General features: G+C 28.5%; 1 protein-coding gene across 1 annotated transcript in view; it reads right to left on the minus strand.

The window, feature by feature from the left end:
• The window catches only part of FGFR1OP2 (FGFR1 oncogene partner 2), a 30,953-nt gene that overhangs the window by 2,672 nt on the left and 9,844 nt on the right, over nt 1-18,437 (minus strand). The gene's annotated exons all lie outside the window — the stretch shown is intronic.

Below are 18,437 nucleotides of genomic sequence, written 5' to 3' on the forward strand. Positions count from 1 at the left end.
GGCAGTATTATAGTAGTTATATTCTTGTATATAGGGGGCAGTATTATAGTAGTTATATTCTTGTATATAGGGGCAGTATTATAGTAGTTATATTCTTGTATATAGGGGGCAGTATTATAGTAGTTATATTCTTGTATATAGGGGCAGTATTATAGTAGTTATATTCTTGTATATAGGAGCAGTATTATAGTAGTTATATTCTTGTATATAGGAGCAGTATTATAGTAGTTATATTCTTGTATATAGGAGCAGTATTATAGTAGTTATATTCTTGTATATAGGGGCAGTATTATAGTAGTTATATTCTTGTATATAGGGGCAGTATTATAGTAGTTATATTCTTGTATATAGGGGCAGTATTATAGTAGTTATATTCTTGTATATAGGGGGCAGTATTATAGTATTATATTCTTGTATATTGGGGCAGTATTATAGTATTATATTCTTGTATATAGGGGGCAGTATTATAGTAGTTATATTCTTGTATATAGGAGCAGTAATATAGTAGTTATATTCTTGTATATAGGGAGCAGTATTATAGTAGTTATATTCTTGTATATAGGGGCAGTATTATAGTAGTTATATTCTTGTACATAGGGGGCAGTATTATAGTAGTTATATTCTTGTATATAGGGGGCAGTATTATAGTATTATATTCTTGTATATTGGGGCAGTATTATAGTATTATATTCTTGTATATAGGGGGCAGTATTATAGTAGTTATATTCTTGTATATAGGAGCAGTATTATAGTAGTTATATTCTTGTATATAGGGGGCAGTATTATAGTAGTTATATTTTTGTATATAGGGGCAGTATTATAGTAGTTATATTCTTGTATATAGGGGGCAGTATTATAGTAGTTATATTCTTGTATATAGTGGCAGTATTATAGTAGTTATATTCTTGTATATAGGAGCAGTATTATAGTAGTTATATTCTTGTATATAGGGGGCAGTATTATAGTAGTTATATTCTTGTATATAGGGGGCAGTATTATAGTGGTTATATTCTTGTATATAGGAGCAGTATTCTAGTAGTTATATTCTTGTATATAGGGGGCAGTATTATAGTAGTTATATTCTTGTATATAGGAGCAGTATTCTAGTAGTTATATTCTTGTATATAGGGGGCAGTATTATAGTAGTTATATTCTTGTATATAGGAGGCAGTATTATAGTAGTTATATTCTTGTATATAGGGGACAGTATTATAGTAGTTATATGCTTGTATATAGGGCAGTATTATAGTAGTTATATTCTTGTATATAGGAGGCAGTATTATAATAGTTATATTCTTGTATATAGGAGGCAGTATTATAGTAGTTATATTCTTGTATATAGGGGCAGTATTATAGTAGTTATATTCTTGTATATAGGAGCAGTATTATAGTAGTTATATTGTTGTATATAGCAGGCAGTATTATAGTAGTTATATTCTTGTATATAGGAGCAGTATTATAGTAGTTATATTCTTGTATATAGGAGGCAGTATTATAGTAGTTATATTGTTGTATATAGCAGGCAGTATTATAGTAGTTATATTCTTGTATATAGGGGCAGTATTATAGTAGTTATATTCTTGTATATAGAGCAGTATTATAGTAGTTATATTCTTGTACATAGGGGGCAGTATTATAGTAGTTATATTCTTGTATATAGGAGCAGTATTATAGTAGTTATATTCTTGTATATAGGAGCAGTATTATAGTAGTTATATTCTTGTATATAGGAGCAGTATTATAGTAGTTATATTCTTGTATATAGGGGGCAGTATTATAGTAGTTATATTCTTGTATATAGGAGCAGTATTATAGTAGTTATATTCTTGTATATAGGAGCAGTATTATAGTAGTTATATTCTTGTATATAGGGGCAGTATTATAGTAGTTATATTCTTGTATATAGGGGGCAGTATTATAGTAGTTATATTCTTGTATATAGGGGCAGTATTATAGTAGTTATATTCTTGTATATAGGGGGCAGTATTATAGTAGTTATATTCTTGTATATAGGGGCAGTATTATAGTAGTTATATTCTTGTATATAGGAGCAGTATTATAGTAGTTATATTCTTGTATATAGGAGCAGTATTATAGTAGTTATATTCTTGTATATAGGAGCAGTATTATAGTAGTTATATTCTTGTATATAGGGGCAGTATTATAGTAGTTATATTCTTGTATATAGGGGCAGTATTATAGTAGTTATATTCTTGTATATAGGGGCAGTATTATAGTAGTTATATTCTTGTATATAGGGGGCAGTATTATAGTATTATATTCTTGTATATTGGGGCAGTATTATAGTATTATATTCTTGTATATAGGGGGCAGTATTATAGTAGTTATATTCTTGTATATAGGAGCAGTAATATAGTAGTTATATTCTTGTATATAGGGAGCAGTATTATAGTAGTTATATTCTTGTATATAGGGGCAGTATTATAGTAGTTATATTCTTGTACATAGGGGGCAGTATTATAGTAGTTATATTCTTGTATATAGGGGGCAGTATTATAGTATTATATTCTTGTATATTGGGGCAGTATTATAGTATTATATTCTTGTATATAGGGGGCAGTATTATAGTAGTTATATTCTTGTATATAGGAGCAGTATTATAGTAGTTATATTCTTGTATATAGGGGGCAGTATTATAGTAGTTATATTTTTGTATATAGGGGCAGTATTATAGTAGTTATATTCTTGTATATAGGGGGCAGTATTATAGTAGTTATATTCTTGTATATAGTGGCAGTATTATAGTAGTTATATTCTTGTATATAGGAGCAGTATTATAGTAGTTATATTCTTGTATATAGGGGGCAGTATTATAGTAGTTATATTCTTGTATATAGGGGGCAGTATTATAGTGGTTATATTCTTGTATATAGGAGCAGTATTCTAGTAGTTATATTCTTGTATATAGGGGGCAGTATTATAGTAGTTATATTCTTGTATATAGGAGCAGTATTCTAGTAGTTATATTCTTGTATATAGGGGGCAGTATTATAGTAGTTATATTCTTGTATATAGGAGGCAGTATTATAGTAGTTATATTCTTGTATATAGGGGACAGTATTATAGTAGTTATATGCTTGTATATAGGGCAGTATTATAGTAGTTATATTCTTGTATATAGGAGGCAGTATTATAATAGTTATATTCTTGTATATAGGAGGCAGTATTATAGTAGTTATATTCTTGTATATAGGGGCAGTATTATAGTAGTTATATTCTTGTATATAGGAGCAGTATTATAGTAGTTATATTGTTGTATATAGCAGGCAGTATTATAGTAGTTATATTCTTGTATATAGGAGCAGTATTATAGTAGTTATATTCTTGTATATAGGAGGCAGTATTATAGTAGTTATATTGTTGTATATAGCAGGCAGTATTATAGTAGTTATATTCTTGTATATAGGGGCAGTATTATAGTAGTTATATTCTTGTATATAGAGCAGTATTATAGTAGTTATATTCTTGTACATAGGGGGCAGTATTATAGTAGTTATATTCTTGTATATAGGAGCAGTATTATAGTAGTTATATTCTTGTATATAGGAGCAGTATTATAGTAGTTATATTCTTGTATATAGGAGCAGTATTATAGTAGTTATATTCTTGTATATAGGGGGCAGTATTATAGTAGTTATATTCTTGTATATAGGGGGCAGTATTATAGTAGTTATATTCTTGTATATAGGAGCAGTATTATAGTAGTTATATTCTTGTATATAGGAGCAGTATTATAGTAGTTATATTCTTGTATATAGGGGCAGTATTATAGTAGTTATATTCTTGTATATAGGGGGCAGTATTATAGTAGTTATATTCTTGTATATAGGGGCAGTATTATAGTAGTTATATTCTTGTATATAGGGGGCAGTATTATAGTAGTTATATTCTTGTATATAGGGGCAGTATTATAGTAGTTATATTCTTGTATATAGGAGCAGTATTATAGTAGTTATATTCTTGTATATAGGAGCAGTATTATAGTAGTTATATTCTTGTATATAGGAGCAGTATTATAGTAGTTATATTCTTGTATATAGGGGCAGTATTATAGTAGTTATATTCTTGTATATAGGGGCAGTATTATAGTAGTTATATTCTTGTATATAGGGGCAGTATTATAGTAGTTATATTCTTGTATATAGGGGCAGTATTATAGTAGTTATATTCTTGTATATAGGGGCAGTATTATAGTAGTTATATTCTTGTATATAGGAGCAGTATTATAGTAGATATATTCTTGTATATAGGGGCAGTATTATAGTAGTTATATTCTTGTATATAGGGGGCAGTATTATAGTAGTTATATTCTTGTATATAGGGGCAGTATTATAGTAGTTATATTCTTGTATATAGGAGCAGTATTATAGTAGTTATATTCTTGTACATAGGGGGCAGTATTATAGTAGTTATATTCTTGTATATAGGGGGCAGTATTATAGTAGTTATATTCTTGTATATAGGGGGCAGTATTATAGTAGTTATATTCTTGTATATAGGAGCAGTATTATAGTAGTTATATTCTTGTATATAGGAGCAGTATTATAGTAGTTATATTCTTGTATATAGGAGCAGTATTATAGTAGATATATTCTTGTATATAGGGGCAGTATTATAGTAGTTATATTCTTGTATATAGGGGGCAGTATTATAGTAGTTATATTCTTGTATATAGGGGCAGTATTATAGTAGTTATATTCTTGTATATAGGGGCAGTATTATAGTAGTTATATTCTTGTATATAGGGGGTAGTATTATAGTAGTTATATTCTTGTATATAGGAGTAGTATTATAGTAGTTATATTCTTGTATATAGGAGCAGTATTATAGTAGTTATATTCTTGTATATAGGGGGCAGTATTATAGTAGATATATTCTTGTATATAGGGAGCAGTATTATAGTAGTTATATTCTTGTATATAGGGGCAGTATTATAGTAGTTATATTCTTGTATATAGGGGGCAGTATTATAGTAGTCATATTCCTGTATATAGGGGCAGTATTATAGTAGTTCTATTCTTGTATATAGGGGGCAGTATTATAGTAGTCATATTCCTGTATATAGGGGCAGTATTATAGTAGTTATATTCTTGTATATAGGGGGCAGTATTATAGTAGTTATATTCTTGTATATAGGAGCAGTATTATAGTAGTTATATTCTTGTATATAGGGGCAGTATTATAGTAGTTATATTCCTGTATATAGGGGGCAGTATTATAGTAGATATATTCTTGTATATAGGGGCAGTATTATAGTAGTTATATTCTTGAATATAGGGGGCAGTATTATAGTAGTTATATTCTTCTATATAGGGGCAGTATTATAGTAGTTATATTCTTGTATATAGGGGGCAGTATTATAGTAGTTATATTCTTCTATATAGGGGCAGTATTATAGTAGTTATATTCTTGTATATAGGGGCAGTATTATAGTAGTTATATTCTTGTATATAGGGGGCAGTATTATAGTAGTTATATTCTTGTATATAGGGGCAGTATTATAGTAGTTATATTCTTGTATATAGGGGGTAGTATTATAGTAGTTATATTCTTGTATATAGGAGTAGTATTATAGTAGTTATATTCTTGTATATAGGAGCAGTATTATAGTAGTTATATTCTTGTATATAGGGGGCAGTATTATAGTAGATATATTCTTGTATATAGGGAGCAGTATTATAGTAGTTATATTCTTGTATATAGGGGCAGTAATATAGTAGTTATATTCTTGTATATAGGGGCAGTATTATAGTAGTCATATTCCTGTATATAGGGGCAGTATTATAGTAGTTATATTCTTGTATATAGGGGGCAGTATTATAGTAGTTATATTCTTGTATATAGGAGCAGTATTATAGTAGTTATATTCTTGTATATAGGGGGCAGTATTATAGTAGTTATATTCTTGTATATAGGGGGCAGTATTATAGTAGTTATATTCTTGTATATAGTGAGCAGTATTATAGTAGTTAGATTCTTGTACATAGGGGGCTGTATTATAGTAGTTATATTCTTGTATATAGGAGCAGTATTATAGTAGTTATATTCTTGTATATAGGGGGCAGTATTATAGTAGTTATATTCTTGTATATAGTAGTATTATAGTAGTTATATTCTTGTATATAGGGGCAGTATTATAGTAGTTATATTCTTGTATATAGGGCAGTATTATAGTAGTTATATTCTTGTATATAGGAGCAGTATTATAGTAGTTATAGTCTTGTATATAGGAGGCAGTATTATAGTAGTTATATTCTTGTATATAGGGGCAGTATTATAGTAGTTATATTCTTGTATATAGGAGCAGTATTATAGTAGTTATAGTCTTGTATATAGGAGGCAGTATTATAGTAGTTATATTCTTGTATATAGGGGCAGTATTATAGTAGTTATATTCTTGTATATAGGGGCAGTATTATAGTTGTTATATTCTTGTATATAGGGGCAGTATTATAGTAGTCATATTCCTGTATATAGGGGCAGTATTATAGTAGTTATATTCTTGTATATAGGAGCAGTATTATAGTAGTTATATTCTTGTATATAGGAGCAGTATTATAGTAGTTAGATTCTTGTACATAGGGGGCTGTATTATAGTAGTTATATTCTTGTATATAGGAGCAGTATTATAGTAGTTATATTCTTGTATATAGGGGGCAGTATTATAGTAGTTATATTCTTGTATATAGGAGTAGTATTATAGTAGTTATATTCTTGTATATAGGGGCAGTATTATAGTAGTTATATTCTTGTATATAGGGGGCAGTATTATAGTAGTTATATTCTTGTATATAGGGGCAGTATTATAGTAGTTATATTCTTGTATATAGGGGCAGTATTATAGTAGTTATATTCTTGTATATAGGGGCAGTATTATAGTAGTTATATTCTTGTATATAGGAGCAGTATTATAGTAGTTATATTCTTGTATATAGGGGGCAGTATTATAGTAGTTATATTCTTGTATATAGGAGGCAGTATTATAGTAGTTATATTCTTGTATATAGGGGCAGTAGTATAGTAGTTCTATTCTTGTATATAGGAGCAGTATTATAGTAGTTATATTCTTGTATATAGGGGCAGTATTATAGTAGTTATATTCTTGTATATAGGAGCAGTATTATAGTAGTTATATTCTTGTATATAGAGCAGTATTATAGTAGTTATATTCTTGTACATAGGGGGCAGTATTATAGTAGTTATATTCTTGTATATAGGAGCAGTATTATAGTAGTTATATTCTTGTATATAGGAGCAGTATTATAGTAGTTATATTCTTGTATATAGGAGCAGTATTATAGTAGTTATATTCTTGTATATAGGGGGCAGTATTATAGTAGTTATATTCTTGTATATAGGGGGCAGTATTATAGTAGTTATATTCTTGTATATAGGAGCAGTATTATAGTAGTTATATTCTTGTATATAGGAGCAGTATTATAGTAGTTATATTCTTGTATATAGGGGCAGTATTATAGTAGTTATATTCTTGTATATAGGGGGCAGTATTATAGTAGTTATATTCTTGTATATAGGGGCAGTATTATAGTAGTTATATTCTTGTATATAGGGGGCAGTATTATAGTAGTTATATTCTTGTATATAGGGGCAGTATTATAGTAGTTATATTCTTGTATATAGGAGCAGTATTATAGTAGTTATATTCTTGTATATAGGAGCAGTATTATAGTAGTTATATTCTTGTATATAGGAGCAGTATTATAGTAGTTATATTCTTGTATATAGGGGCAGTATTATAGTAGTTATATTCTTGTATATAGGGGCAGTATTATAGTAGTTATATTCTTGTATATAGGGGCAGTATTATAGTAGTTATATTCTTGTATATAGGGGCAGTATTATAGTAGTTATATTCTTGTATATAGGGGCAGTATTATAGTAGTTATATTCTTGTATATAGGAGCAGTATTATAGTAGATATATTCTTGTATATAGGGGCAGTATTATAGTAGTTATATTCTTGTATATAGGGGGCAGTATTATAGTAGTTATATTCTTGTATATAGGGGCAGTATTATAGTAGTTATATTCTTGTATATAGGAGCAGTATTATAGTAGTTATATTCTTGTACATAGGGGGCAGTATTATAGTAGTTATATTCTTGTATATAGGGGGCAGTATTATAGTAGTTATATTCTTGTATATAGGAGCAGTATTATAGTAGTTATATTCTTGTATATAGGAGCAGTATTATAGTAGTTATATTCTTGTATATAGGAGCAGTATTATAGTAGATATATTCTTGTATATAGGGGCAGTATTATAGTAGTTATATTCTTGTATATAGGGGGCAGTATTATAGTAGTTATATTCTTGTATATAGGGGCAGTATTATAGTAGTTATATTCTTGTATATAGGGGGCAGTATTATAGTAGTTATATTCTTGTATATAGGGGGTAGTATTATAGTAGTTATATTCTTGTATATAGGAGTAGTATTATAGTAGTTATATTCTTGTATATAGGAGCAGTATTATAGTAGTTATATTCTTGTATATAGGGGGCAGTATTATAGTAGATATATTCTTGTATATAGGGAGCAGTATTATAGTAGTTATATTCTTGTATATAGGGGCAGTATTATAGTAGTTATATTCTTGTATATAGGGGGCAGTATTATAGTAGTCATATTCCTGTATATAGGGGCAGTATTATAGTAGTTCTATTCTTGTATATAGGGGGCAGTATTATAGTAGTCATATTCCTGTATATAGGGGCAGTATTATAGTAGTTATATTCTTGTATATAGGGGGCAGTATTATAGTAGTTATATTCTTGTATATAGGAGCAGTATTATAGTAGTTATATTCTTGTATATAGGGGCAGTATTATAGTAGTTATATTCCTGTATATAGGGGGCAGTATTATAGTAGATATATTCTTGTATATAGGGGCAGTATTATAGTAGTTATATTCTTGAATATAGGGGGCAGTATTATAGTAGTTATATTCTTCTATATAGGGGCAGTATTATAGTAGTTATATTCTTGTATATAGGGGGCAGTATTATAGTAGTTATATTCTTCTATATAGGGGCAGTATTATAGTAGTTATATTCTTGTATATAGGGGCAGTATTATAGTAGTTATATTCTTGTATATAGGGGGCAGTATTATAGTAGTTATATTCTTGTATATAGGGGCAGTATTATAGTAGTTATATTCTTGTATATAGGGGGTAGTATTATAGTAGTTATATTCTTGTATATAGGAAGTAGTATTATAGTAGTTATATTCTTGTATATAGGAGCAGTATTATAGTAGTTATATTCTTGTATATAGGGGGCAGTATTATAGTAGATATATTCTTGTATATAGGGAGCAGTATTATAGTAGTTATATTCTTGTATATAGGGGCAGTAATATAGTAGTTATATTCTTGTATATAGGGGCAGTATTATAGTAGTCATATTCCTGTATATAGGGGCAGTATTATAGTAGTTATATTCTTGTATATAGGGGGCAGTATTATAGTAGTTATATTCTTGTATATAGGAGCAGTATTATAGTAGTTATATTCTTGTATATAGGGGGCAGTATTATAGTAGTTATATTCCTGTATATAGGGGGCAGTATTATAGTAGTTATATTCTTGTATATAGGGACAGTATTATAGTAGTTATATTCCTGTATATAGGGGGCAGTATTATAGTAGTTATATTCTTGTATATAGGGGGCAGTATTATAGTAGTTATATTCTTGTATATAGTGAGCAGTATTATAGTAGTTAGATTCTTGTACATAGGGGGCTGTATTATAGTAGTTATATTCTTGTATATAGGAGCAGTATTATAGTAGTTATATTCTTGTATATAGGGGGCAGTATTATAGTAGTTATATTCTTGTATATAGTAGTATTATAGTAGTTATATTCTTGTATATAGGGGCAGTATTATAGTAGTTATATTCTTGTATATAGGGGCAGTATTATAGTAGTTATATTCTTGTATATAGGAGCAGTATTATAGTAGTTATAGTCTTGTATATAGGAGGCAGTATTATAGTAGTTATATTCTTGTATATAGGGGCAGTATTATAGTAGTTATATTCTTGTATATAGGAGCAGTATTATAGTAGTTATAGTCTTGTATATAGGAGGCAGTATTATAGTAGTTATATTCTTGTATATAGGGGCAGTATTATAGTAGTTATATTCTTGTATATAGGGGCAGTATTATAGTTGTTATATTCTTGTATATAGGGGCAGTATTATAGTAGTCATATTCCTGTATATAGGGGCAGTATTATAGTAGTTATATTCTTGTATATAGGAGCAGTATTATAGTAGTTATATTCTTGTATATAGGAGCAGTATTATAGTAGTTAGATTCTTGTACATAGGGGGCTGTATTATAGTAGTTATATTCTTGTATATAGGAGCAGTATTATAGTAGTTATATTCTTGTATATAGGGGGCAGTATTATAGTAGTTATATTCTTGTATATAGGAGTAGTATTATAGTAGTTATATTCTTGTATATAGGGGCAGTATTATAGTAGTTATATTCTTGTATATAGGGGGCAGTATTATAGTAGTTATATTCTTGTATATAGGGGCAGTATTATAGTAGTTATATTCTTGTATATAGGGGCAGTATTATAGTAGTTATATTCTTGTATATAGGGGCAGTATTATAGTAGTTATATTCTTGTATATAGGAGCAGTATTATAGTAGTTATATTCTTGTATATAGGGGGCAGTATTATAGTAGTTATATTCTTGTATATAGGAGGCAGTATTATAGTAGTTATATTCTTGTATATAGGGGCAGTAGTATAGTAGTTCTATTCTTGTATATAGGAGCAGTATTATAGTAGTTATATTCTTGTATATAGGGGCAGTATTATAGTAGTTATATTCTTGTATATAGGAGCAGTATTATAGTAGTTATATTCTTGTATATAGGGGGCAGTATTATAGTAGTTATATTCTTGTATATAGGAGGCAGTATTATAGTAGTTATATTCTTGTATATAGGGGCAGTAGTATAGTAGTTCTATTCTTGTATATAGGAGCAGTATTATAGTAGTTGTATTCTTGTATATAGGGGCAGTATTATAGTAGTTATATTCTTGTATATAGGGGGCAGTATTATAGTAGTTATATTCTTGTATATAGGAGGCAGTAGTATAGTAGTTATATTCTTGTATATAGGGGCAGTAGTATAGTAGTTCTATTCTTGTATATAGGGGCAGTATTATAGTAGTTGTATTCTTGTATATAGGGGCAGTATTATAGTAGTTATATTCTTGTATATAGGGGGCAGTATTATAGTAGTTATATTCTTGTATATAGGAGGCAGTAGTATAGTAGTTATATTCTTGGATATAGGAGCAGTATTATAGTAGTTATATTCTTGTATATAGGGAGCAGTATTATAGTAGTTATATTCTTGTATATAGGGGGCAGTATAGTAGTTATATTCTTGTATATAGGGGCAGTATTATAGTAGTTATATTCTTGTATATAGGAGCAGTATTATAGTAGTTATATTCTTGTATATAGGGGGCAGTATTATAGTAGTTATATTCTTGTATATAGGGGCAGTATTATAGTAGTTATATTCTTGTATATAGGAGCAGTATTATAGTATTTATATTCTTGTATATAAGGGCAGTATTATAGTAGTTATATTCTTGTATATAGGGGGAAGTATTATAGTAGTTATATTCTTGTATATAGGGGCAGTATTATAGTAGTTATATTCTTGTATATAGGGGGCAGTATTATAGTATTATATTCTTGTATATTGGGGCAGTATTATAGTATTATATTCTTGTATATAGGGGGCAGTATTATAGTAGTTATATTCTTGTATATAGGAGCAGTAATATAGTAGTTATATTCTTGTATATAGGGAGCAGTATTATAGTAGTTATATTCTTGTATATAGGGGCAGTATTATAGTAGTTATATTCTTGTACATAGGGGGCAGTATTATAGTAGTTATATTCTTGTATATAGGGGGCAGTATTATAGTATTATATTCTTGTATATTGGGGCAGTATTATAGTATTATATTCTTGTATATAGGGGGCAGTATTATAGTAGTTATATTCTTGTATATAGGAGCAGTATTATAGTAGTTATATTCTTGTATATAGGGGGCAGTATTATAGTAGTTATATTTTTGTATATAGGGGCAGTATTATAGTAGTTATATTCTTGTATATAGGGGGCAGTATTATAGTAGTTATATTCTTGTATATAGTGGCAGTATTATAGTAGTTATATTCTTGTATATAGGAGCAGTATTATAGTAGTTATATTCTTGTATATAGGGGGCAGTATTATAGTAGTTATATTCTTGTATATAGGGGGCAGTATTATAGTGGTTATATTCTTGTATATAGGAGCAGTATTCTAGTAGTTATATTCTTGTATATAGGGGGCAGTATTATAGTAGTTATATTCTTGTATATAGGAGCAGTATTCTAGTAGTTATATTCTTGTATATAGGGGGCAGTATTATAGTAGTTATATTCTTGTATATAGGAGGCAGTATTATAGTAGTTATATTCTTGTATATAGGGGACAGTATTATAGTAGTTATATGCTTGTATATAGGGCAGTATTATAGTAGTTATATTCTTGTATATAGGAGGCAGTATTATAATAGTTATATTCTTGTATATAGGAGGCAGTATTATAGTAGTTATATTCTTGTATATAGGGGCAGTATTATAGTAGTTATATTCTTGTATATAGGAGCAGTATTATAGTAGTTATATTGTTGTATATAGCAGGCAGTATTATAGTAGTTATATTCTTGTATATAGGAGCAGTATTATAGTAGTTATATTCTTGTATATAGGAGGCAGTATTATAGTAGTTATATTGTTGTATATAGCAGGCAGTATTATAGTAGTTATATTCTTGTATATAGGGGCAGTATTATAGTAGTTATATTCTGTATATAGAGCAGTATTATAGTAGTTATATTCTTGTACATAGGGGGCAGTATTATAGTTATATTCTTGTATATAGGAGCAGTATTATAGTAGTTATATTCTTGTATATAGGAGCAGTATTATAGTAGTTATATTCTTGTATATAGGAGCAGTATTATAGTAGTTATATTCTTGTATATAGGGGGCAGTATTATAGTAGTTATATTCTTGTATATAGGGGGCAGTATTATAGTAGTTATATTCTTGTATATAGGAGCAGTATTATAGTAGTTATATTCTTGTATATAGGAGCAGTATTATAGTAGTTATATTCTTGTATATAGGGGCAGTATTATAGTAGTTATATTCTTGTATATAGGGGGCAGTATTATAGTAGTTATATTCTTGTATATAGGGGCAGTATTATAGTAGTTATATTCTTGTATATAGGGGGCAGTATTATAGTAGTTATATTCTTGTATATAGGGGCAGTATTATAGTAGTTATATTCTTGTATATAGGAGCAGTATTATAGTAGTTATATTCTTGTATATAGGAGCAGTATTATAGTAGTTATATTCTTGTATATAGGAGCAGTATTATAGTAGTTATATTCTTGTATATAGGGGCAGTATTATAGTAGTTATATTCTTGTATATAGGGGCAGTATTATAGTAGTTATATTCTTGTATATAGGGGCAGTATTATAGTAGTTATATTCTTGTATATAGGGGCAGTATTATAGTAGTTATATTCTTGTATATAGGGGCAGTATTATAGTAGTTATATTCTTGTATATAGGAGCAGTATTATAGTAGATATATTCTTGTATATAGGGGCAGTATTATAGTAGTTATATTCTTGTATATAGGGGGCAGTATTATAGTAGTTATATTCTTGTATATAGGGGCAGTATTATAGTAGTTATATTCTTGTATATAGGAGCAGTATTATAGTAGTTATATTCTTGTACATAGGGGGCAGTATTATAGTAGTTATATTCTTGTATATAGGGGGCAGTATTATAGTAGTTATATTCTTGTATATAGGAGCAGTATTATAGTAGTTATATTCTTGTATATAGGAGCAGTATTATAGTAGTTATATTCTTGTATATAGGAGCAGTATTATAGTAGATATATTCTTGTATATAGGGGCAGTATTATAGTAGTTATATTCTTGTATATAGGGGGCAGTATTATAGTAGTTATATTCTTGTATATAGGGGCAGTATTATAGTAGTTATATTCTTGTATATAGGGGGCAGTATTATAGTAGTTATATTCTTGTATATAGGGGGTAGTATTATAGTAGTTATATTCTTGTATATAGGAGTAGTATTATAGTAGTTATATTCTTGTATATAGGAGCAGTATTATAGTAGTTATATTCTTGTATATAGGGGGCAGTATTATAGTAGATATATTCTTGTATATAGGGAGCAGTATTATAGTAGTTATATTCTTGTATATAGGGGCAGTATTATAGTAGTTATATTCTTGTATATAGGGGGCAGTATTATAGTAGTCATATTCCTGTATATAGGGGCAGTATTATAGTAGTTCTATTCTTGTATATAGGGGGCAGTATTATAGTAGTCATATTCCTGTATATAGGGGCAGTATTATAGTAGTTATATTCTTGTATATAGGGGGCAGTATTATAGTAGTTATATTCTTGTATATAGGAGCAGTATTATAGTAGTTATATTCTTGTATATAGGGGCAGTATTATAGTAGTTATATTCCTGTATATAGGGGGCAGTATTATAGTAGATATATTCTTGTATATAGGGGCAGTATTATAGTAGTTATATTCTTGAATATAGGGGGCAGTATTATAGTAGTTATATTCTTCTATATAGGGGCAGTATTATAGTAGTTATATTCTTGTATATAGGGGGCAGTATTATAGTAGTTATATTCTTCTATATAGGGGCAGTATTATAGTAGTTATATTCTTGTATATAGGGGCAGTATTATAGTAGTTATATTCTTGTATATAGGGGGCAGTATTATAGTAGTTATATTCTTGTATATAGGGGCAGTATTATAGTAGTTATATTCTTGTATATAGGGGGTAGTATTATAGTAGTTATATTCTTGTATATAGGAGTAGTATTATAGTAGTTATATTCTTGTATATAGGAGCAGTATTATAGTAGTTATATTCTTGTATATAGGGGGCAGTATTATAGTAGATATATTCTTGTATATAGGGAGCAGTATTATAGTAGTTATATTCTTGTATATAGGGGCAGTAATATAGTAGTTATATTCTTGTATATAGGGGCAGTATTATAGTAGTCATATTCCTGTATATAGGGGCAGTATTATAGTAGTTATATTCTTGTATATAGGGGGCAGTATTATAGTAGTTATATTCTTGTATATAGGAGCAGTATTATAGTAGTTATATTCTTGTATATAGGGGGCAGTATTATAGTAGTTATATTCTTGTATATAGGGGGCAGTATTATAGTAGTTATATTCTTGTATATAGTGAGCAGTATTATAGTAGTTAGATTCTTGTACATAGGGGGCTGTATTATAGTAGTTATATTCTTGTATATAGGAGCAGTATTATAGTAGTTATATTCTTGTATATAGGGGGCAGTATTATAGTAGTTATATTCTTGTATATAGTAGTATTATAGTAGTTATATTCTTGTATATAGGGGCAGTATTATAGTAGTTATATTCTTGTATATAGGGGCAGTATTATAGTAGTTATATTCTTGTATATAGGAGCAGTATTATAGTAGTTATAGTCTTGTATATAGGAGGCAGTATTATAGTAGTTATATTCTTGTATATAGGGGCAGTATTATAGTAGTTATATTCTTGTATATAGGAGCAGTATTATAGTAGTTATAGTCTTGTATATAGGAGGCAGTATTATAGTAGTTATATTCTTGTATATAGGGGCAGTATTATAGTAGTTATATTCTTGTATATAGGGGCAGTATTATAGTTGTTATATTCTTGTATATAGGGGCAGTATTATAGTAGTCATATTCCTGTATATAGGGGCAGTATTATAGTAGTTATATTCTTGTATATAGGAGCAGTATTATAGTAGTTATATTCTTGTATATAGGAGCAGTATTATAGTAGTTAGATTCTTGTACATAGGGGGCTGTATTATAGTAGTTATATTCTTGTATATAGGAGCAGTATTATAGTAGTTATATTCTTGTATATAGGGGGCAGTATTATAGTAGTTATATTCTTGTATATAGGAGTAGTATTATAGTAGTTATATTCTTGTATATAGGGGCAGTATTATAGTAGTTATATTCTTGTATATAGGGGGCAGTATTATAGTAGTTATATTCTTGTATATAGGGGCAGTATTATAGTAGTTATATTCTTGTATATAGGGGCAGTATTATAGTAGTTATATTCTTGTATATAGGGGCAGTATTATAGTAGTTATATTCTTGTATATAGGAGCAGTATTATAGTAGTTATATTCTTGTATATAGGGGGCAGTATTATAGTAGTTATATTCTTGTATATAGGAGGCAGTATTATAGTAGTTATATTCTTGTATATAGGGGCAGTAGTATAGTAGTTCTATTCTTGTATATAGGAGCAGTATTATAGTAGTTATATTCTTGTATATAGGGGCAGTATTATAGTAGTTATATTCTTGTATATAGGAGCAGTATTATAGTAGTTATATTCTTGTATATAGAGCAGTATTATAGTAGTTATATTCTTGTACATAGGGGGCAGTATTATAGTAGTTATATTCTTGTATATAGGAGCAGTATTATAGTAGTTATATTCTTGTATATAGGAGCAGTATTATAGTAGTTATATTCTTGTATATAGGAGCAGTATTATAGTAGTTATATTCTTGTATATAGGGGGCAGTATTATAGTAGTTATATTCTTGTATATAGGGGGCAGTATTATAGTAGTTATATTCTTGTATATAGGAGCAGTATTATAGTAGTTATATTCTTGTATATAGGAGCAGTATTATAGTAGTTATATTCTTGTATATAGGGGCAGTATTATAGTAGTTATATTCTTGTATATAGGGGGCAGTATTATAGTAGTTATATTCTTGTATATAGGGGCAGTATTATAGTAGTTATATTCTTGTATATAGGGGGCAGTATTATAGTAGTTATATTCTTGTATATAGGGGCAGTATTATAGTAGTTATATATTCTTGTATATAGGAGCAGTATTATAGTAGTTATATTCTTGTATATAGGAGCAGTATTATAGTAGTTATATTCTTGTATATAGGAGCAGTATTATAGTAGTTATATTCTTGTATATAGGGGCAGTATTATAGTAGTTATATTCTTGTATATAGGGGCAGTATTATAGTAGTTATATTCTTGTATATAGGGCAGTATTATAGTAGTTATATTCTTGTATATAGGGGCAGTATTATAGTAGTTATATTCTTGTATATAGGGGCAGTATTATAGTAGTTATATTCTTGTATATAGGAGCAGTATTATAGTAGATATATTCTTGTATATAGGGGCAGTATTATAGTAGTTATATTCTTGTATATAGGGGGCAGTATTATAGTAGTTATATTCTTGTATATAGGGGCAGTATTATAGTAGTTATATTCTTGTATATAGGAGCAGTATTATAGTAGTTATATTCTTGTACATAGGGGCAGTATTATAGTCGTTATATTCTTGTATATAGGGGGCAGTATTATAGTAGTTATATTCTTGTATATAGGAGCAGTATTATAGTAGTTATATTCTTGTATATAGGAGCATTATTATAGTAGTTATATTCTTGTATATAGGAGCAGTATTATAGTAGATATATTCTTGTATATAGGGGCAGTATTATAGTAGTTATATTCTTGTATATAGGGGGCAGTATATAGTAGTTATATTCTTGTATATAGGGGCAGTATTATAGTAGTTATATTCTTGTATATAGGGGGCAGTATTATAGTAGTTATATTCTTGTATATAGGGGGTAGTATTATAGTAGTTATATTCTTGTATATAGGAGTAGTATTATAGTAGTATATTCTTGTATATAGGAGCAGTATTATAGTAGTTATATTCTTGTATATAGGGGGCAGTATTATAGTAGATATATTCTTGTATATAGGGAGCAGTATTATAGTAGTTATATTCTTGTATATAGGGGCAGTATTATAGTAGTTATATTCTTTGTATATAGGGGCAGTATTATAGTAGTCATATTCCTGTATATAGGGGCAGTATTATAGTAGTTCTATTCTTGTATATAGGGGGCAGTATTATAGTAGTCATATTCCTGTATATAGGGGCAGTATTATAGTAGTTATATTCTTGTATATAGGGGGCAGTATTATAGTAGTTATATTCTTGTATATAGGAGCAGTATTATAGTAGTTATATTCTTGTATATAGGGGCAGTATTATAGTAGTTATATTCCTGTATATAGGGGGCAGTATTATAGTAGATATATTCTTGTATATAGGGGCAGTATTATAGTAGTTATATTCTTGAATATAGGGGGCA

Source organism: Rhinoderma darwinii, chromosome 3, assembly GCF_050947455.1.
Source record: "Rhinoderma darwinii isolate aRhiDar2 chromosome 3, aRhiDar2.hap1, whole genome shotgun sequence".
NCBI classification, from domain to species: Eukaryota; Metazoa; Chordata; class Amphibia; order Anura; family Rhinodermatidae; genus Rhinoderma; species Rhinoderma darwinii.